Genomic DNA, 17,128 nt, shown 5'->3' with positions numbered 1-17,128 from the left:
GACCCAAACACGCACATCGCGGATTTTCTTGAAATTTGCGATACTTTTAAATTCAATGGAGTTTCTGATGATGTTATTAGATTGCGTTTATTTCCTTTCTCCTTACGTGATAAAGTTAAAGTGTGGTTAAATTGTTTGCCTGTAGGTTCGATCGCTAAATGGGAGGACATGGCGAAAGCATTTCTCGTCAAATACTTCCCTCCCTCCAAGACCATGAAGCTGCGGGCAGCATTACAACATTTGCTCAATTCGATCAGGAATCTTTATATGAGGCATGGGAACGCTTCAAGGATCTACTACGAAGATGCCCACATCACGAGTTACCACTTGGGTTAGTCGTTCAAACATTTTATTATGGTTTGCTTACTCCTAACCGTACTATGATAGATGCTACTGCTTGTGGAAACCTGTTGAGGAAGACTGCGGAAGAAGAATATGAGTTATTGGAGGAGATGGCTGCTAGCAGTTATCACCATCAATCTGACAGGAACAACCAGCGGAGAAGTGCAGGAGTTCACCAGGTAACTGATTTTTCTGCTATTACTGCACAAATGGATGAATTGAACAGGAAGCTGGATGGCTTGAACATGGGTGGCACAACTATGCGTCTACAAGAGATATTCTGTGAAAAGTGTGGAGGGGAACACTATGCGAAGGACTGTCAAGATGACAATCCATTCTATGTGCAAAATGAGGCACCAGTGAATCAAGTGGGAGTCCAAAACCGCCCAAGGCATGACCCTTATTCGAACACATACAATCCTGGGTGGAGGCAACATCCCAACTTCTCATGGGGCGGTCAAAACAATCAAAATCGACCGCAAGGAGGACAACAATATGGTAAACAACCGATGTACAGATCCGATCCTCCTAGAGAAGAAAAGTCCAACTTGGAACAAATGATGTCTAAGTTTATTTCATCCACTGAAACTAGACTTCAAAACCAAGATGCATCGATAAAAGGGCTTGAGAATCAAATTGGACAGTTGGCCAAGATGATAGCAAGTAGAGAGCCGGGCACCTTGCCAAGTAATACTGAGACTAATCCAAAAGAGCAAGCGAAGGCCATTGAGTTGAAGAGTGGGAAAATTTTGGAGTCGAAGGGAAAGGAAAAAACTCAAATACCGGATGAACTGACTGAGACATCAAAAGGTAAGTCCTCTAACTCCACACCAGCACCCACTGCACAACCAAAAATTGTTATATCTCCTCCTTTTCCTGCTGCATTGAAAAAAGCAAAACTAGATGCACAATTTGGTAAGTTTCTCGAGGTATTTAAAAAATTGCATATCAATATTCCCTTCGCCGATGCTTTAATGCAAATGCCTAGTTATGCTAAATTTTTGAAGGACATTTTAGCTAATAAGAAGAAGTTGGAGGGTCACATGACAGTGAACTTAACTGAAATTTGCTCCGCTTTGGTGCAAAACAAAATTCCACCGAAACTAAAAGTCCCAGGGAGTTTCTCTATTCCTTGCATGATTGGTGATGTTGTTTTTCATAAAGCATTATGTGATCTTGGTGTAAGTATTAACCTTATGTCATTGTCCGTGTTCAGGAAACTTGGGTTGGGAGAGCCTAAGCCGACGAGGATGTCCTTGCAACTGGCTGACAGATCTGTCAAGTACCCCCGTGGAGTGATTGAGGATGTGCTAGTGAAAGTGGACAAATTCATTTTTCCTGCGGATCGTGGTTCTCGACATGGAGGAGGATACAGAGATGCCTCTAATTTTGGGGAGACCGTTCCTTGCAACTGACAAGGCACTAATAGATGTGCAAGAAGGGAAGTTGAGATTGAGAGTGGGCGAGGAAGAGATTACTCTTGATGTTTTTAATGCACTTAATCACACACTGCATTATGATAGTTGTTTTAGAATTGATGCTTTTGACTCTCTTGTGTCTCACTATGTGCAGGATGCTCTTAGGGACCCTTTGGAGGCCACCATCACTACTGAATTGGGAGAAGAGGAATTGGATGAAGAAAAAGCTGAAATAGTGGCACACTTCAATGCCAACCATCCATGGAGAAAGCCAATGAGGATGCGACTGGAGGATCTAGGAGAACGAAGAGATTTGACCCCTCAAAGGTCAAGCATCAAGGAGCCACCGACACTTGAGCTAAAGCCGTTGCCTCCACACCTCAAGTACGTTTACTTAGGTGAGAATAACACTTTACCTGTCATTATTTCTGCTGCTTTGACAGATGTGATGGAAGACAAACTGTTGGAGGTTCTGAAAGCGCACAAGAGTGCATTTGCGTGGAAGGTGGCGGATATCAAAGGGATCAATCCATCAGTCTGCATGAACAAGATCTTGATGGAAGACAAGTACTCTCCTCTTGTGCAACCTCAGAGAAGATTGAATCCAAAGATGCAAGAGGTAGTAAAGGCAGAAACGATTAAGCTTCTCGATGCAGGTATTATCTATCATATATCTGATAGTTCATGGGTAAGTCCAGTTCAGTGTGTGCCAAAAAAGGGTGGGATTACTGTGATTACAAATGAGAATAATGAACTAATACCCACCAGAACTGTTACTGGATGGCGTGTGTGCATTGATTATAGGAAATTGAATGATGTCACCCAAAAAGACCAATTTCCCCTTCCCTTTATTGATCAAATGCTTGAGAGGTTAGCGGGTCATGAGTTTTATTGTTTTCTAGATGGGTATTCGGGGTATAATCAAATCACCATTGCACCTGAGGACCAAGAGAAAACCACTTTCACTTGTCCTTATGGAACTTTCGCTTTTCGCCGCATGCTGTTTGGTCTTTGTAATGCCCCTGCCTTCAACATTGCATGACCGCTATATTCCATGATATGATAGAAACTTTTCTTTAAATTTTTATGGATGACTTCTCTATTTTTGGCCCTTTTTTTGATGACTGTTTGCAGAACTTGAAGGTGGTGTTGTTGAGATGTGAGGAGACGAATTTGGTGCTTAATTGGGAAAAGTGTCATTTCATGGTACAAGAGGGAATTGTCCTAGGGCACAAGATTTCGGAGCACAGAATAGAGGTGGATAAGGCGAAAGTTGAAGTCATCAAGAACTTTCCACCTCCGACGTCCATAAAGGGAGTTAGAAGTTTTGTAGGCCACACTGGTTTTTATCGGCGTTTTGTAAAGGATTTTTCAAAAATTGCCAAACCTCTATCTTCCTTACTTATGAAAGATGTGCCATTTGATTTCAATTCTGACTATTTACAGGCATACAAGAATTTGAAGGAGCGCTTGGTGACGGCTCCTGTCTTGGTAGCACCGGATTTGGATCTACCTTTCGAGATCATGTGCGACGCCAGTGACACTGCAATGGGGGCCGTACTTGGCCAGTGGAAAAACAAGGTATTTCACACAATTTACTATGCAAGTAAGATCTTAGATGAGGCTCAATTGAATTATGCAACAATTGAAAAGGAATTGCTTGCAGTAGTATTCTCACTTGACAAATTTCATTCATACCTTGTTTTGTCCAAAGTAATTGTATTCACTGATCATTCTGCCCTTAAATACTTACTTGCTAAAAAACATGCAAAGCTACGCTTACTTCGGTGGATTTTATTATTGCAAGAGTTTGACATAGAAATCAAAAATAAGAAAGGGGTTGAGAATGTGGTAGCAGATCACTTGTCTAGATTAGAATTTATTTGTGATGATTCTGTCGATCATGCTATCAATGATTGGTTCATTGATGAGCAACTATTTGAGGTGCGAAATTGTCCTTGGTATGCAAATTTCGCTAACTTTCTTGTCACAGGCACACCTCCACCAATCCTATCGTTTCACCAACAAAAGAAATTCTTTTCTGACGTGAAATACTATTTTTGGGAGGAACTGTTCTTGTTTAAGATTTGTGCAGATTCCATGATTATACGGTGTGTTGCAGAGGAAGAGTTTGATCAAATTCTCAACCACTGCCATGACCGTGAGGTAGGTGGTCATTTCGGACCAACAAGGACGGCATCCAAGGTACTTGAATGTGGCTTTTATTGGCCAACCCTCTTTAAAGATGCTCGTTCTTATGTGCTACATTGTGATAAATGCCAGAGGTCAGGTAACATCTCTAACCGTCATGAAATGCCTTTAAATAATATCATTGAGTATGAGGTTTTTGATGTGTGGGGGATAGACTTCATGGGACCGTTTCCTAGTTCTTTCACAAAAAAATACATCTTGGTTGCGGTGGATTATGTGTCTAAGTGGGTTGAGGCAGAAGCGTACACCACTAATGATGCTCAAGTGGTCTTAAAATTTTTTAAAGAAAAACATTTTTAACCGATTTGGAACACCCTGAGAAATCATCAGTGATGGTGGCACTCATTTTTGCAACAAACTCTTTGAAAATTTTTTGAGCAAATACGGTGTCATACATAAGATATCTACCCCTTATCACCCCCAGACTAGTGGTCAAGTGGAAGTGTCTAACCGAGAAATTAAGCGGATTTTGGAAAAAGTGGCAGGTGTGAGTCGGAAAGATTGGTCGGTGAGGTTAGATGATGCTCTTTGAGAATATAGAACTGCGTTCAAAACACCAATAGGCACGACACCGTACAGATTATTGTTTGGTAAAGCATGTCACTTACCTGTCGAATTAGAGCATCGGGCATATTGGGCAACAAAAGCACTAAACTTTACCTTTACTGATGCAGGTGAACGACGTTTGCTTCAACTAGATCAGTTGGAGGAGTTCCGAAATCTAGCATATGATCTCGCACTAACCTACAAGGAAAAAACGAAGAAGGCCCATGACAAGCGGATCATCGAGAGAGAATTCAAAGAAGGTGAAAGTGTCCTACTCTACAACTCCCGGTTGCTACTTTTTCATGGAAAATTGAAGTCACGATGGTCCGGTCCATTCGTGATCTCGAAAGTTTATCCAACAGGAGCTGTAGAATTGAAAGATGGGAAGGATGGGATATTTACGGTCAATGCCCAGCGCCTAAAGCACTACATGGGTGGCACAATTGAGCCACAACTTGGAATCACCCGGTTCCAAGACATGCCGAACTGAGACGGACCGACAGTCAAGCTCTCGACTATAAATTGAGAACTACTTTTCTTCCCCCTCTCTTGCATTTGATTTAAATTTTCTTTCGTGTCCATTTATTTATTCTCTCTTGATTTTGTTTTATTTTATTTTAAAAAAAATGTAAAAAAAAATTGAAATGGGCAGAGAGGTTCGCGCTCGAGCGGCAATTTTATACCGCTCGATCGCGAACGCTTACCTCGGGATAAAAATTCCCGAGAGGTCGGTGCTCGAGCGGTATTTTTGTACCGCCCGAGCGCGAGCGCTTACCTCTGGAAAATAAATTCCAGAGAGGTTCGGGCTCGAGCGGTAGTTTTCTACCGCTCGAGCGCGACGACTTTTAAAACGCGAAATCCCTTTCCCCTTTCTTCATTCTGCACGAAATTTCCCCAATCTACCTCCCCAAATCCCTAACTCCTCTCATCCTTTTTCCTTTTTCGATTTTGTGGTGCAGGAACTTCAACCCGGACTCGAAGTATCGGCAAAGTGGAACACTTGGCTTAGGCAAACAAGAACACCCCTCTCTCCGGTTACCCACCATCTCCATCTTCAATTCCTCAAACACAATGGCTCCCATGAAGCAAAGAGGTAACCCCGGTTCTTCCTCTTCCTCTTCTTCGTTTGATAGAACCCGCTTTGTAAGTGAGGCGGCTCGGAATAGATATGATCATGCAAAGCTTCACAGAAACCCCATTCCCGAAAGTGTATTTCGTCGCCAATTTGAGGATAGATATTTAGAGCCCCTTGTGGCCTTGGATCAAAAAGGTTGGGGAAAATTTAGTGAGCAACCTCAATGTAAGGCTCGAGAATTATCGGTTGGCATTAATATGAGATACACAGATATGAGAATGCATGTTAGAAAATGAGAATTTTGAGAGGGCAGGTCGAAACTATACCGCACCCGCGGTAACAACATCACCGCACCCGCGGTGTAATGCCAGAAAAATGAGATTTGGGCGAGGCCACACCGCACCCGCGGTGTTAACATGACCGCACCCGCGGTCATGGCTCTTGAAAAATTAATGGTGCTGCCGAGAGCACAGCGCACCCGCGCTCCTGATGTACCGCACCCGCGGTGTTGCGTGGTGTGCAAAGGATGAGCCATGTGTTACATTACATGCAAGATATATATGTGTTGCTCGATTCTTTCTTCATTCCAACAGAGAGAGAGCACCGAGAACTCACCTTAATTCCTTCAAGCTTCTTCATAGTAGAATTACGATTGTGCATGATTTAGCCATTTGATTTTAATTCCGAGTCCGGATTATTGATCCTTGCAGCATTGGCAACGAAAGGACGTAAGTTTCTTCCATTTCCAGCATGTTTCGAAATTCATATGTTGGAGAAGTTATGATTTGTTTGAAGATATGTGTTCTTGATATCTTGAGCTTGATATAGTTGCTATCGAATCGATTTTCGGACATCGTATGCCATTATTTCGAATTCCAGCCTATATGTGTATGATGGGTACCGATTTTGAAGGGATAATGAGATTATTGTGATGTTAATGAGATTATGATATTGTTGTATGTTGAGATTGAGTTACCGGTATCAAAGAAATACGCCGTTATGCCGTCGATTGTTACCGAGATGGAGTATTGACTTGTACAAGATTTTGATATGAGTTATATCTTGATAGAATGCATTGTTATATTGTCATTTCAGATTAGTTTTGACAGAGTGACATTCCGACTTCGAGACTTCGACCGACGATTCGACAAGAAAGGTATAATTCATGTGGTCTCGGGATTGCACAACTCGATTCAGATTTGATACGAGTTTCCCTAAATCACATACTAGATTGTTATTACATTGATGATGTAATGTCTTGTTATTGATTTATATTTGAGTCCTGAGATAGGAGATATTGGCAGATTTGCCAAAACTAGACGTTTCGGTGTATCGATGCATAGGAGCAGATTTGCTATATGTGTAGACCCTCGATACAGAGTTGACCGAAGTCTAGGAATATGACGTACCGTTGCCCCGAGTGGTTGGGTAGGTAACAGACCGTCTTATTCACACCGGGATCCCTAGATTAGAAATGAGTCGAGTCCAGATTTAAAGGTTGAATACAGATTTGTATTCTTCTACATGTTTAGATTGTATTCATGTTAATTGATATATGCTATGCTTTTGTACATGATTATTACATTGCATGCATCCATGTTTTATACTGGGATATGTTCTCACCGGAGTTATCCGGCTGTTGTCGTGTCTGTATGTGTGCATGGCAACAGGTGGGGCAGGATCAGGGGCACGACGAGGAAGAGAGAGTTGATAGCGTGGTGATGCCGGGTGTAGCAGCAGATTACTAGTAGTTTCTGTTTAGATCTGAACTACTTGTATTTGAGATTCGAACCTTAGTTGTATGATTGTACTAGACAGATTTGTATGTATCTGATGTTGTTTAATTATTATATCAAGACATGTTATGCTTTAGTTATACATTTAAATTAATGTTAAAAGTAAATTTTTGACCCACATTTTCGAACAAAGATCCAATTAAATCCCAAATAATTGAGTTAGAACCCGGGTCCCCACAACAGGTGGTATCAGAGCAGTAGGTTCTGTAGACTGAGATAGAATAGAATGAGCGGGGTAGATCGAGTCATCTTCCTTGCTTTTGAGATGCTAGCAAGATTTATTGCTTTCCCTATTGTATGTTGTTGTATTATCTGAATTGATTTACAGCATTTCAAGCCTGAATCAGAACCGATTCTCGATCAGAGTCCATGATCAGAGGAGGGCTGAAACAGATGATATTGGTTGTGTACTAATCAGTTTTATGATCAGATTTATGCCGCCTAGACGTATACCACAGCCAGAGCAGGGTAGCACATCCGGTGCACAGATGGATGTTACCGCTACGCCGATGAAGACTTTATTGAAAAGATTTCAGTCTTTCCATCCGCCTACCCTGAAGGGCACAGAGAGTGCAGTAGAGTGCGAGAGCTGGCTTGATGATATCGAGATGTTGTTTGAGTCTTTGGCTTATACTGATGAGCGACGTGTGAAACTGATAGGGCATCAGATGCAGGAGGTTGCCAAGAGCTGGTGGTTGACGACGAAGAGAGCCTTGGAGCACCGAGGCATTGATATCACGTGGAAAGTTTTCAAATATGAGTTCTATCAGCGATTCTTCCCCGTTTCCTACCGAAAAGATAAAGGAGCTGAATTTGCAAATTTGAAGCAGGGACAGTGGAACATCGAGGAGTATGTGGCTAAATTTTCTGCGTTGCTTCGATTTGCACCGCATGTGGCCGGGAACGACGAGGCAGTGGCCGATCAGTTCATCAACGGGCTGAACCCCGATGTCTTTACTTTGGTGAACACGGGCCGGCCTAGTACTTTTTCAGAAGCACTGAACCGAGCGAAGGGAGAAGAGGCTGGCTTGATCAGGCAGCGAGGGGCTTCCTACGGTGTTCAGGGGCAGAGACCGCCACAGTCCACGACCGTACAGTTTCCACCACCTCCTCCTCGTTTTGACAGTGGAGCTAGTGGTAGTGGCAAGAAGGAATTTCTGAAGGCTAAGGGCAGACAGTTTAAGAAATCCGGAAGTAGTTCATCAAGTTCGAGTGGATCTCGACAGAGAGGTCAGGGGTCAGATTATAGTGGCGCATACTGTGATTCGTGCGGAGGGCGACATGCCACGGAGCAGTGTCAAGGAGTTCTGGGACGCTGCAACATCTGTAGGCAACAGGGACACTTCGCCAGAGTTTGTCCCCAGAGAGGTGCACCACGATTCCAGAGTGCAGGGTCATCAGCACCAGCGCCACAGATGGAGAGACAGGCATCCTCTGTACACTCCTTCCAGCCACCCTCCACACAGACCCAGCAGAGACCAGGAGGTAGTCAGACAGTGAGTCAGCCTCCCCGACAGCAGGCTAGGGTTTTTGCCCTGACAGAGGAGCAGGCGCAGGAGGCGCCAGATGACGTCATTGCAGGTAACTGTTTTCTTTGCGGTTATCCTGCATATGTGTTGATAGACACAGGGGCATCTCATACATTTATATCTGAACAATTTGCATTGAGACATTCATTGCCTGTTGAGTCGTTGTCGACAGTAGTGTCTATAGCTTCTCCGTTGGGAAGTGGTTTAATATCTGTGACTACTGTTAGACACTGTATGCTTCAGTTTGAAGGGCATGAGATTGATCTTGATTGTGTAGTACTTGGCTTAGCTGATTTTGATTGTATAGTTGGCATAGATATGTTAACGAAGTACAGGGCCACTGTGGATTGTTTCCACAAGATTGTCAGATTCAGACCCGAAATGACAGATGAGTGGAAATTCTACGGCAAGGGTTCCAGATCTCGGATTCCCTTAGTATCTGCTCTGACTATGAGTAGATTGTTTCAGAGAGGAGCAGAGGGCTTTCTCGTATATTCAGTAGATCTACTGAAGTCGAGCCCAGCATTGGCAGATCTGCCAGTGGTTTGCGAGTTTGCAGATGTTTTTCCTGACGAGATTCCAGGGTTGCCTCCAGTTCGAGAGGTTGATTTCAGCATTGATCTTGTGCCAGGCAGTGTTCCTATTTCGAGAGCTCCGTATAGGATGGCACCGATAGAGCTGAAAGAGTTGAAAGCACAGCTGGAAGATCTTCTGTCCAAGGGATATATCAGACCCAGTGTATCTCCTTGGGGTGCTCCGGTGCTTTTCGTTCGAAAGAAAGATGGTTCGATGCGACTGTGCATTGATTATAGGCAGTTGAACAAGGCAACAGTGAAGAATAAGTATCCTTTGCCTCGTATCGACGATTTGTTTGATCAGTTACAGGGATCTTCTGTATACTCGAAGATTGATTTGAGGTCAGGGTATCATCAGCTCCGAGTTAGAGACGTTGATATTCCAAAGACTGCATTCCGAACCAGGTATGGACACTACGAGTTTGTTGTTATGGCTTTTGGTTTGACGAATGCACCTGCGGTGTTTATGAGTTTGATGAACCGCATTTTTCAGAGATATTTAGATGATTTTGTGATTGTATTCATTGATGATATTTTGGTGTATTCGAAGAGTTTGACTGAGCATGCAGATCATCTGAGGATTGTACTGAAGACTTTGAGAAAAGAGCAGTTGTATGCCAAACTGTCCAAGTGTGAATTCTGGTTGCGACAGGTTGTCTTCTTGGGGCATATTATATCTGGAGAGGGTATTGCGGTAGATCCGAGTAAAGTTGAGGCTGTGATCAGTTGGCCGAGACCGACTTCAGTGCCAGAGATACGCAGTTTCATGGGTCTAGCCGGGTATTATCGTCGTTTTATCCGAGATTTCTCCAGTATAGCGAAGCCTATCACCCAGTTGACACAGAAGAATATGCCATTTGTGTGGTCCGAAGAGTGTGAGAGCAGTTTTGTTGAGCTGAAGAAGAGACTGACTAGTGCACCTGTCTTGACGATTCCTTCAGGTACAGGTGAGTTCGTTGTATATTGTGACGCATCTCACAGAGGGCTAGGATGTGTTCTTATGCAGCGAGGGCACGTGATAGCGTACGCCTCTAGACAGTTGAAGCCACACGAGACTCGTTACCCGATTCATGATCTTGAATTGGCGGCAATTGTCTTTGCACTCAAGATCTGGCGTCATTATCTGTATGGCGAGAAATTTGAGATCTATTCCGATCATAAGAGTTTGAAGTATCTCTTTTCTCAGTCAGAGTTGAACATGAGGCAGCGACGATGGCTTGATCTGCTGAAAGATTTTGATTGCGAGATCAAATACCATCCAAGGAAGTCAAATGCAGCGGCAGACGCCTTGAGTCGAAAGGTATGTGCTCTTTCCTTGTCGACTATAGGTGTATCGAGTTTAGTAGAAGATTGTTGCTTGTCTGGATTGACATTTGATACAGAAAGTAGACCGTTGCGACTTGATGCGATTCAGATTGAGCCAGATCTGATTTTGAGGATCAAAGAAGCGCAAAGAACTGATCCGGGCATTCAGAGATCGATGGATATGGTCAGAGCTGGTCATATATCAGAGTATCAGGTTAGAGATTCTGTTCTGTATGTGAATAACCGCTTAGTAGTGCCAGAGATTTCAGATTTGAGACGACAGATCATGTCAGAGGCACACTGTAGTCGGTTTAGTATTCATCCTTGTGGCAGGAAGATGTACAATGACTTGAAGACGCAATTCTGGTGGAAGCAAATGAAAACAGACATTGCAGAATTTGTGTCAAAGTGCCTGAATTGCCAGCAGGTGAAGGCAGAGAGGAAGAAGCCCGGAGGTTTACTTCAGAGTTTGTCTATTCCTGAATGGAAATGGGACCACATTTCCATGGACTTCGTGACGAAGTTACCTCGATCATCACGGGGCTGTGATTCGATTTGGGTCATCATTGATAGACTGACCAAATCAGCTTGCTTTATTCCGTACAGAATGACCTATCGACACGATCAGATGGCAGAGTTGTATGTCAGAGAGGTCATCAGATTGCACGGTGTGCCGAAGTCGATCGTATCAGATTGTGATCCAAGATTCACTTCTCACTTTTGGCACAGCCTGCAGCAGGCTTTGGGTACGACTTTACACCTGAGCACTGCTTATCATCCTCAGACGGACGGACAGTCAGAGCGGACTATCCAGACTTTAGATGACATGCTGAGAGCTGTAGTACTAGACTTTGGTACTAGTTGGCAAGATTCATTGCCGTTGTGTGAGTTTTCATACAACAACAGCTATCAGACGAGCATAGAGATGGCACCGTTCGAAGCTTTATACGGAAAGAAGTGCAGATCTCCGTTGTACTGGGATGATATTTCTGAGGTACCCGAGTTAGGGCCTGATATGATTCGTGAGATGACCGAGAAAGTGAAGATCATTCAGAAGCGGATGAAGACGACACAGGATAGGCAAGCGAAATACGCCAATATCAGACGCAGACCGTTGGTATTTGAGCAGGGAGACAGAGTATTTTTGAAGATTTCACCTTTCAGAGGCGTTGTCAGATTTGGCAAGCGTGGGAAGTTGTCTCCTAGATACGTCGGTCCATATGAGATCCTTGAGAAGATTGGCGATCGAGCTTACAGACTTGCTCTTCCTCCTTCTCTGTCTGGAATACATGACGTTTTTTATGTATCAATGTTGCGCAAATATATGCCAGATGATTCTCATGTCATTCAGCCTGACGAAGCCGAACTAGATCAGACTCTGAGCTATGTTGAAAGACCGATACAGATTCTTGATCGGAAGGAAAAACAGCTCAGAACGAAGACCATTCCGCTTGTGAAGGTGCAGTGGAGTCGTCATGGCATCGAAGAAGCAACTTGGGAGACAGAATCTGATATGAGACAGAGACATCCCGAGCTATTCATATGATGTGAGTCTTCCTTTCAATTTTGACTATATTGTTTTGTATACAACTGCATGAGTAATTGCTTGAGAGTTCGAGGACGAACTCCTGTCTAAGAGGGGGAGAAATGTAAGGCTCGAGAATTATCGGTTGGCATTAATATGAGATACACAGATATGAGAATGCATGTTAGAAAATGAGAATTTGAGAGGGCAGGTCGAAACTATACCGCACCCGCGGTAACAACATCACCGCACCCTCGGTGTAATGCCAGAAAAATGAGATTTGGGCGAGGCCACACCGCACCCGCGGTGTTAACATGACCTCACCCGCGGTCATGGCTCTTGAAAAATTAATGGTGCTGCCGAGAGCACAGCGCACCCGCGCTCCTGATGTACCGCACCCGCGGTGTTGCGTGGTGTGCAAAGGATGAGCCATGTGTTACATTACATGCAAGATATATATGTGTTGCTCGATTCTTTCTTCATTCCAACAGAGAGAGAGCACCGAGAACTCACCTTAATTCCTTCAAGCTTCTTCATAGTAGAATTACGATTGTGCATGATTTAGCCATTTGATTTTAATTCCGAGTCCGGATTATTGATCCTTGCAGCATTGGCAACGAAAGGACGTAAGTTTCTTCCATTTCCAGCATGTTTCGAAATTCATATGTTGGAGAAGTTATGATTTGTTTGAAGATATGTGTTCTTGATATCTTGAGCTTGATATAGTTGCTATCGAATCGATTTTCGGACATCGTATGCCATTATTTCGAATTCCAGCCTATATGTGTATGATGGGTACCGATTTTGAAGGGATAATGAGATTATTGTGATGTTAATGAGATTATGATATTGTTATATGTTGAGATTGAGTTACCGGTATCAAAGAAATACGCCGTTATGCCGTCGATTGTTACCGAGATGGAGTATTGACTTGTACAAGATTTTGATATGAGTTATATCTTGATAGAATGCATTGTTATATTGTCATTTCAGATTAGTTTTGACAGAGTGACATTCCGACTTCGAGACTTCGACCGACGATTCGACAAGAAAGGTATAATTCATGTGGTCTCGGGATTGCACAACTCGATTCAGATTTGATACGAGTTTCCCTAAATCACATACTAGATTGTTATTACATTGATGATGTAATGTCTTGTTATTGATTTATATTCGAGTCCTGAGATAGGAGATATTGGCAGATTTGCCAAAACTAGACGTTTCGGTGTATCGACGCATAGGAGCAGATTTGCTATATGTGTAGACCCTCGATACAGAGTTGACCGAAGTCTAGGAATAAGACGTACCGTTGCCCCGAGTGGTTGGGTAGGTAACAGACCGTCTTATTCACACCGGGATCCCTAGATTAGAAATGAGTCGAGTCAAGATTTAAAGGTTGAATACAGATTTGTATTCTTCTACATGTTTAGATTGTATTCATGTTAATTGATATATGCTATGCTTTTGTACATGATTATTACATTGCATGCATCCATGTTTTATACTGGGATATGTTCTCACCGGAGTTATCCGGCTGTTGTCGTGTCTGTATGTGTGCATGGCAACAGGTGGGGCAGGATCAGGGTCACGACGAGGAAGAGAGAGTTGATAGCGTGGTGATGCCGGGTGTAGCAGCAGATTACTAGTAGTTTCTGTTTAGATCTGAACTACTTGTATTTGAGATTCGAACCTTAGTTGTATGATTGTACTAGACAGATTTGTATGTATCTGATGTTGTTTAATTATTATATCAAGACATGTTATGCTTTAGTTATACATTTAAATTAATGTTAAAAGCAAATTTTTGACCCACATTTTCGAACAAAGATCCAATTAAATCCCAAAGAATTGAGTTAGAACCCGGGTCCCCACACTCAAGCTGCGGTGGTGTCGGTAGTTAGGGAGTTTTATGCAAATGCTTGTGAGCGAACTGATGGGAGAGCTTTTGTTTGAGGCAAGCTTGTGCCGTTTGATTCGGCTACTATTAACGCCCTCCTAGAAACAGCAGAGGTTGACGACTCCAACTACCAGGCATTGATTGTTGAGCCCAACTACACTGAGATTATCGAGACTTTGTGTCTTCCGGGGGATACATGGAAACCACTAGGGGGACCCCCGAGTTGTTTCGACGAGAAGTATTTGCGCACCACTGCTGCCATGTGGTATTTATTTGTGGCCCGGCGGATGATGCCAGTCTCGCATAAGAGCGAGGTTCAAAAGGAAAGAGCGGTGCTACTGTTTGCATTGACCCAAGGATACATCATCAATGTGGGCAGACTTATAACCTCTCAGATCATGCTGAGTGCTCACAACAGCCACATCGGGCTTTTCTTTCCGACGATCATATCCGAACTATGTGCACGGGCGGTGGTGCTTTTCTGGGACGACGAGGACTGGCTTCAACCGATGAAGCCAATTTGTCAGGAGGATGAACAGAGAAAAAGAGCGAAACGACGGGCGGACTTCCCCACTCAGGAGGAAGAAGCCGGTGGATCTAGCACTGCCGTCCCATGCCGTCTGCCACCACAACCCCGCAGGCGGACTCAGAATGATAATATGGATGAAAATCTCGCCTTCCAAGCGCATCAGAGTCAGTTCAACTCTTACGTCACGGACCATTTATCTCACCTTGACTCCATGATGCGCTCTTTGCATGTGCACGGGGGCGTTGACCCAGGGACCATCCCACCGACTCCACTACCTCCTCCCCCATTCCAGTTCCAGTATGATTATTTTCAGCATGGGGATGCCGCAGGAGTGCCACCGCCGGAGCATGATGAGGATGAGACTTGACTAGGGGAGTTTACTGTTTTCCCTTCTTTGCACTTTTATTTCTTTACCGCTTTCTGTCTTTCTTTCTTATCGTTGTTTCAGTCTCGCATGTTTTTAGCTTTCATGTTTATTAATCTGCATTTGTGTTTGCATTTCTGTGTTTTTGAGTTTTTTGTGCAATGGGGACATTGCACACGTCTAGTATGAGGGGGTAGTCCCGCGTCCTCTATTTGTTTACGCTCGTAATTGTCCTTCATGAGTTTCAGTGATGGTGAAACTAGTAAATTGGTGGCCGATGATGATTGTGGGATGAATGAACTGCATACTACTTAGTCTTATCACTCGTTATAAATACCCCAGTGAATTGAAAATTTTCCATATGCACACATTCTGGGTGTTATGAGTAGTGTTAACGACAGTAGAGTTTAAGAATCTATGGGAGAAACTGGAAAAACATGGTATGCAAGTCGAACTTGAGTGAATTTTTTTGACAGTCGTGACCGACCAGTGACATGAAATAGAGTAGATCACTTGAGTCCACCGGAATAACTTTCGTCTCAACTGTGCATAATACCTCAAGAGTTATCCCTAAGCCAAATAAACAAATGTTCCATATACTCAAAATTTAGGGAGTACACTTGAGAAAATTATGCACTAAAAAAAAAGAGTATTACAAAAATAGTGTTGTGAATGAAAAAAGGGGATGTAAGGTGTGGGGGAGCCAAATAGGGATGAAATCCTATCCCAAGGCTAAATAGATGAAGATGTAAGGCGTTGAGGAATGTCAGATAAAAATTCTGACAAGTGCATAATGAAAATGATCAGTGTACGTCCCATTTGTTTGAGCCGTTTGAAACCTCAGGATATTAACTCCCTACTTCCTGTGGTACCACCTCGAAATTTTGCCGCTTTGTGTTCACTTGTTGGTCGCAACTAGAAACAGAACTCAGGATAGGAAGACTTGCATTGAATTGTTGATTTGGTGACTCACTTGATTTGCAAACAAAACTGTCTGAAGCACGAGCTAGTGAGACCCACAGCACACACACGACCACACTTTCTGGTAAAATCAAAATGCTATAAGATGCTTTAAAAGGGGTATTGATGAATGTTGTGATTTGACTAATTAGATGTGGTTCAAACACCCGCTGAGGCAGGAGATACCGGTTTGCTACTTCACCATCAGTTTCGTTAGTTTAATTCTTCCATTTTGTGTTTATTTCGTATTTTGGGTGTGGGTTGTAACCTATTTTGCTTGAGGGCAAGCAAAAGGCTAGTATGAGGGGGTTGATAGGTGTGGTTTTTACGCGCTTTATTGCATTAGTTTTAGTTGTGTTTGCATTGTGCATGCATGCATTTCATTTACATTTTGTTCATTTTAGAGTACTCATTTGCATATTATCATGTCTCACTATTGGGTGATGAATTTGCAGGAAAAATGATCGGAAAACCAAAAAGAGAGCAAAGTGTACAAAATAGAATGCCAGGGACAGAATGAGTGGCGCCCGAGCGGTACTTTTCTACCGCCCGGGCGCGAAAGATGAATAGCTGAAGGATTTTTACAGAAGAGTCGGCGCTCGAGCGGTAGTTTTCTACTGCCCGAGCGCGAATGCCGCACTTCCCAAGCATCTTTACAGAAAGTGTGGCGCTCGAGCGGTAGTTTTCTACCACCCGAGCGCCACCTATTTTTGGAAAATATCATGCACGATTCCATTCCTTATTTTCGGAAGGAGAATGATATGGTAAGTTTTTGTGGGGACGACTTTGAGGGCATTCAGACTGATTTCTTGAGCAGCCACAAGCTTTTAGAGAGCACTTTGCGCTTGGATTGAAGATTCGTGATTTTCCGGGCATCGTTCTTCGCATATTTTGTCTCGCCTAGTATTTCTAATCTAGTTTCTTTCATTTTAAACGTTGTTGCGTTTATTTTTACTATGAATTCTAGTAGCTAAACCTTAATATTTGTTGGGATTCAAGGGGATCCTACCCCAAACTTTGATTTGAATTAATTTATATTCGATTGTTGCGTGATTC

The 17,128-nt window shown here is 43.2% G+C and overlaps 1 non-coding gene across 1 annotated transcript; it reads right to left on the bottom strand.

The window, feature by feature from the left end:
* Nucleotides 1–217: 217 nt before the first annotated feature.
* On the bottom strand, nucleotides 218–322 carry LOC140817604 (small nucleolar RNA R71). Its single transcript, XR_012114818.1, has one exon. It is a non-coding gene; the product is annotated as a small nucleolar RNA R71 (small nucleolar RNA).
* Nucleotides 323–17,128: the final 16,806 nt, after the last annotated feature.

Source organism: Primulina eburnea, chromosome 16 (assembly GCF_022965805.1).
Source record: "Primulina eburnea isolate SZY01 chromosome 16, ASM2296580v1, whole genome shotgun sequence".
NCBI lineage: Eukaryota > Viridiplantae > Streptophyta > Magnoliopsida > Lamiales > Gesneriaceae > Primulina > Primulina eburnea.
The sequence above is the reverse complement of the archived record's forward strand: the minus strand, read 5'-3'. Positions and strand labels throughout refer to the sequence as shown.